This window comes from Muntiacus reevesi, chromosome 1, assembly GCF_963930625.1.
Source record: "Muntiacus reevesi chromosome 1, mMunRee1.1, whole genome shotgun sequence".
NCBI lineage: Eukaryota > Metazoa > Chordata > Mammalia > Artiodactyla > Cervidae > Muntiacus > Muntiacus reevesi.
In genome coordinates, this window is record NC_089249.1 from 53,241,353 (window position 1) to 53,247,621 (window position 6,269).

Sequence of the window (6,269 nt, forward strand, 5' to 3'; positions counted from 1 at the left end):
CGCAATAGACTTGGTTTCCGGCAGCATGACTGATGGGTATAAGAACCAATCATAAATTTGAACTGTTCTACCGGAGCCAATAAAATAGCTGAGTTTAGGACACTTTTTTTTCGGATGAAGGGAAAGATAACGGGCAGATGCCCTAGCCAATCACGTTAAGATTATTTGCAGCCAATCACAAAGGAAAGTGAAGAAGCCAGAGGAAAAGGAAAGGAAGAAAATGTTTAAATCAATGAACGTAAAAAGAAAAAAAGAACTTCCTACAAATATACAGTGTTAAGTAGGAAATAAGAATATGCTAAAATGTGGGGATAGCAACACAAACCGTGTAGTAATAGCTTCTAAAGGCGGTAGATTCCGTTCGTTCTCTCCGTAACCCTGGCGTTGATCACTAATTTACAAAGAAACGAATTCTGTAATTCAAGGACTTTCCTGTGGCTCAGACGTTAAAGAATATGCCTGCTATGTAGGAGACCCGGGTTCGATCCCTGGATCGGAAAGATCCCCCGGAGAAGGAAATGGCAACCCACTCCAATATTCTTGCCGTGGACAGAGGAGTCTGGCGGGTTCCAGTCCATAGGGTCACGAAGAGTCGGACACGACTGAGCGACTAACACTGTAACTCAACATCATTACAGGAGAGAGATCAACATTTGAGTCCGAGAGCCAGTCACTGAGCCAGCAAATTCTCTGTGCTAAGTCCTGGACACAGAATCAGACTGGGTACGCTCTGAGAGGCTCACGTCGGATGGGAGAAGTCAGAGCCGGAAGCAAGGAAACGGCTTCCGCAAACGGCTAACGGTGAGCTTAGCAACCCCTCCCAGTTACCCTGCTTTGTAAGAATTTTCACAACCCTGAATCCCGCATACACTTCTGTAAAGTGGGCAAAGAGGACCACCGCTACTTCATAGACGAGGGGCTGAAACCAGAGAGATAAAGGACTTGTTCACGGATGCCCAGCTGTCTTGAGAGGAAGACTGTCCTGGCAAAAGTTGTTCCTTGTTATTCAGCACAGTGAAAATGTAATCTTTTTCAGACAGTTGAAAAGCACTTTCAGATTTTGCAGTGTTCTCAGAACACCACTATAAAGTTTATCATTGTAACATATGGAGAAAAATGTTTATTATTATTCTCCTCCTCTGCCCCATGCAGGAGAAGGGCATATGACAACTTCATTTGTATCTAGAAAGAAACATTGAATGGGTACCATTTACCGAGTGCTTAATATATATGATGCCATTTAGCTCTCCTTCACAAGAGGCTTAGCAGGTAGATATTATTATACTGACTTAGCAGAATAGGAAACTGTAGTCTTGAAATGTCATATGAATCAACCAGGGGTATGAGACTAGAAAGTTGGAGAACTGGGATTTAAACATAGAAAATCCTCTTTCCATCACACTGCTCTCTCCTATTGGAAACCTGCCTCCAGAGAATATAAGCGACTTCTGGGTGTTTATACCTCATTCCTGCCAAGTGTACCCTGAAATAACTTTATTATTCATTCCTCAACTTTTTCCATGTAATAACCTCCAAAATAATCTTCATCCCTCCAGTCTCTCTTTGAAGAATCAAGGTGTACTTGTTGTCTAAAGCACAATTCTCTTCATCTCCTACTAGTGGGTCTGGTCTTCAAGCCATCTTGGTCTCCTAAGAAGTTTGCATGGTCTGAAATCTTTTAATTTAAACAGGATCCCTAAACATCTAGAGGTTGCTGTTACTTCTAAATTTTAAGTCAGCTTTGTTAAAGTACGAAGCCCAACCCTTTGTGTGTTGCAAGAACCACTTGTTATTTGGATTGGAAGAATGGGATGTGGGTTGGATGTGGACCCAGTTAGCCTAACCAGCTGAGATTTGAATGGAACTTGGGACTATGAAATTGTATTCCCTCATAATGCCTGGCTCAGCAACTGGAGCAAGCATATTGTAACTATTTGACTAACTGACTGGTTGAATGAATGAATGCATGAGTAAAGAGAACTTGTCCCAATGGTTAAGACCATCAACGATGGACCAAAAATATGTAGTTTTATGGCTCTAAGTAAGTGACTTTCCTTCTCGTCATCAATTTCCTTAGCCACAAAATAGAAGTAAGAGTAGTCCCTATATCATGTGTGTGCATGCTCAGTCACTCAGTCATGTCCAACTCTTTGGGACCCCATGTACTGTAGCCCACCAGGCTCCTCTGCCCATGAAATTTTCCAGGCGAGAGTACTGGAGTGGGTTGCCATTTCCGGTTTCAATGATCTTCCCAAACCAGTGATCAAAGCCAATGATAGAAGAACCTAGTACAGAGTGTGGTACAGTTATTGCTCAAAGTATGATAGTTGTTGTTCTTATAAAGAAGCTTAGGATGCAGGCTAGGGCCCATGCAGTTCAGTTCAGTTCAGCTGCTCAGTTGTGTCCGACTCTTTGTGAGCCCATGGACTGTAGCACGCCAGACTTCCCTGTCCATCACCAACTCCTGGAGCCTGCTCAAACTCGTGTCATCAAGTCGATGATGCCAGTGAAAATCCTATGCAATTGTGGGCATATCACACTGGCATGAACTTGATCTAAGGGGGCTGCAAGCATTCATATGCAAGTCATTATGTTTGGTCAGTTAGCAAATAGAACATGAAGCACTTAATGGGAGACAAAGTACGTAGGTCTAATGTTGCCTTGTGGGAAAAGCTTCTGCTTGGGAATCCAGGGGCTTGTGTTCTAAGACCTACTCTGCCATGACTCACTTCATAATTTGGGGACGAGTGTTTCCTTTCTTTGGGCTTCAGTCTTCACATCAGAAATATCGTTCTAGGTCAGATAATGACACTGGCTCAGGCTGGCTTGGCTTTCCCTTCATTCATTCCTTCATCCTGTTGGCCTACACAGTATTTTAGAGCAATTTGAACTAGTTGCCAACATTAAAAAATTTAGACCTTTCCCACAAAACTTTTATTTCCAGATTCTTTTAAAAATAAGACAGTATAGCAATGCGTGACCAACTCTCCCACCTGGCAATGGTTGGCTGGAGCTGTATAGCAACTTTCCCCTTTAGGCGGGGCATGATATTCTGGTTTGCCACAGTCGCCACCACTCCCTGTTACCTCCATTTGAGGCCTAAAGGCAGTTGCCATTTGTCCTCATACCTGTGATGTTTTTTTTAATGGAGCTAACAGGAAATTAAAATATCACTTGTCTCCATCAAATGTGAAATAATGAAAATTAGTGTGGAGGAAATTATTTAGCACGTAAAAGCATGATGTACAGTGATTGTGTGACTTCTTAATGCCATTCTAGAGAATTTCTAATCAATTTACATAAGGGACATCTGACTCTCTGGGGAAATTTAACTTTGACTAACAATTGACTAGGACTCAGTGATGTTTTTTATAACTCTGTAAAGTTAGAGGTTAGCTTGTAGGAAACTGATAAGGTACAGTGACTTTTGTACATCCAGTAAAGAACATAACACCAGAGTTATGGTTTTGTTACTCTGGAGTGCAAGACACAGATTTGGATCTAATTTAGCAATCATATTTCTATTTTTTGGCTGCACAGGATCTTCATTGTGGCATGCAAGTTTCTCTAGTTGCACATGTGGGATCTTAGTTCCCTGACCAGGGATTAAACCCATGTCCTCTGCATTGGAAGGTAGATTGTTAACCACTGGACCACCAAGTAAGTCCCTAGCAATCATATTTCAGCATTTCTTTGCCCGTTCTAGTGCATGTGTGCTCAGCTGTGTCCGACACTTTCTTTGCCCATTGACTATTCTCAAATTCTTTTCAGGCCATGTCTGTCATACTGTTGTTTCCTTCATTAACAAATAAATAAGCTCACTCTTTATTGGTATGAGTATTATGTTTTTAACCTCTTAGTGGTATTAATCTTTTACCTACTGTGGAAGTTCCAAAGATTTTTCATTAGTCATTTGTTGTTAATTTTACTTTTAATTTTTAAATGAAATTTACTGAGGTTTAAAGTATATACAAGAAAATTCCCACGTTTTAACACAAGGCTGGTCATTTCTGATAAATGTATACACTCAGGTGACTTATCACCTCAAGATATGTAGCATGACAAAGAAATATATATATGAGCATGCAATTATATTTTTAACAATTTGAGAACTGCTATTTTAGATTGTAGAAAGAGAGCCACACCCTTTTCAGAAAAGTAGGTAAATATTTATTTGCAGGCAAGAACAATAGTCTTCAATAGTCTCCATCAAAGAAGGCTACAATTTAGCATATATTCAGAAACAGCGCGCTACTTTTTGTTTTTTTCCTATCTAGTGGACTCCTGTACCAGATGATCCCTAAAGATACTTCTACTTCTGATTTATGAAGACTCAGCTACTTGTCTCTCAAGGCCTACATACTACTGCCCCAAAGGGCAGTGAGCAGAGGCTTCTGAGATCATTTCAGGAGAATGAAACAAACAAGATAATACATCAACTACAAACAAACTCAAGATTCTTGGGAAGTGGGGCTTGACATGAACAGAGCTGAAGAGCCCAGGATGACTATTAAATATAAATAATGGCTTTCCTGCGTCACAATTTCCTGCCTCAAATCCCAAGTGAAAGAAGATCAAGAAAACAGGCTAGCTTTTCAGCTCCTAAATTCTCTCAGTAACTCTCTCAGGTAAAATTATTCCAGGAGATTTGGTCTGCCGCCCGTTTCTTTCCCTTTGAAGTACTGGTTTTCCATTAACAAGGGAGCCTTGCAAAATCAAACACTCTGTGATCAGACATTTCATAGTCTACAATGGGGGCCCGGTTACTCTTAGGTCAAAGTTGGATTTCTTTCTTTTCTAAAAAAAATTGTCTTCTTGGGTCTTAATTGTGGCATGTGGGATCTTCACTTGGGTGCATGGATTCTAGTTTAGGGGGCATCTGGGCTCCATAAATTGTGGCACATGGGATCTTAGTTCCCATCAGGGATGGAACCTATGTCCCCTGCATTACAAGGCAGATTCTTCACCTTACACAAAGAATAAAGAACAGAAAATAACAAACCAAAAACAAGAGAGGAAAGAGATTTATTTATTTAGAACGAAGGAACACAATGAAAATTGTAGGAGAAATCTTGCAATTATAATTTACAATTTGTAATTTTAAAAAGCTAACAACACAATCATCATGAAATCCAGAAATGAAGCCATATTTTTCTTAAACACCTCTATTTTTTCTTTTTAAAGGTTTAATTGACTTTGATCACTTTATATAACAATTTTGTATCATTTCCCACAATTTTAATGGAACGACAATTTAGTTTTTCCCTCAGCATGTCAAACCAAAAATTTATTCTTGTAATTTAGAAAAGTTCCTTCTTACTTTGCAATTCTTTTTTAGTAACGTCATGAACATTTTGAGAGTTGTCAAAGTTGAGGGCAACCTGTATCAAATTTTTGTCATATACTAACTGTAAGATTTTGGGAAATTTGAAGCTTTCTAGTTGCCCTGACTACCCTTAAATACTTACTTCATTGAGGACCCGCCGTGTGGGTGTACATTACACACGCAGGGTCAACAGTAACTATTCACACAAGAGTATCACATAAACCTATCATACTAAGCTCAAACGTTCCCAACAGGATTTCCTCTAGCAGAATCCCAAACGCCACTAGACACAAGAGGAAATGTGATTGGGAGGAGAAATCGGAATAGAAAGAGCTTCTAACCGACTGCAATAAAAACATTACTCTTAAAAAATTTTCAAAACCATATGACTATGTGACCACGGTGCTCGGTCCTCTCCTTAAGCCAACGAAGGGTCCCGGGGACTCGACGGGCCCTTAAGCTTAAGCTTAGTTCCATGCTGGCATCACCTTTTGGTAACCGACGACGCAAAGCAAGAACGCGGGACAAGGAATTGGGGCGAGGCACTGTTATTGTAATGGCTAAACTAAGGCCCTTCACCCACACACCAGTTTGTGTTGGTTTGTTTTATAACCCTGTCCCTAACTCTAGAGTTTCATCAGGACTCGAATTCATTCATACGCCCGCTGGTGAACACCCCTCACAGCGTGCAGTGCGGTAGGCGAGGGTGGGTCCTAGGACTGCCTCCTCCCTCCACAGCTGGCTTCATCTTTGCCTGCTTCAATATTAATGTCCAAAGTTGGCCGGGGGGGGGGGGGGGGGGGGGCTTTTCTCAATACCTTCGCACTGCATTGGACTCTTCCATTTTTACACTCGATAAGTTTAGACTTTGGAGAGCGGAACATTTGAAGACCGTTTTTTCGCCTTAGGCAAACTTCTAGCACCTAAATCCACATTCAGGCCC

The 6,269-nt window shown here is 40.9% G+C and overlaps 1 long non-coding RNA gene across 1 annotated transcript; it reads left to right on the top strand.

Moving 5' to 3' along the window:
• The first annotated feature begins 43 nt into the window (after positions 1–43).
• On the top strand, positions 44–5,379 carry LOC136160280 (uncharacterized). The gene is made up of 3 exons (XR_010661595.1): positions 44–801; positions 3,541–3,660; positions 4,278–5,379. It is a non-coding gene; the product is annotated as an uncharacterized lncRNA (long non-coding RNA).
• The last annotated feature ends 890 nt before the right edge of the window (positions 5,380–6,269 follow it).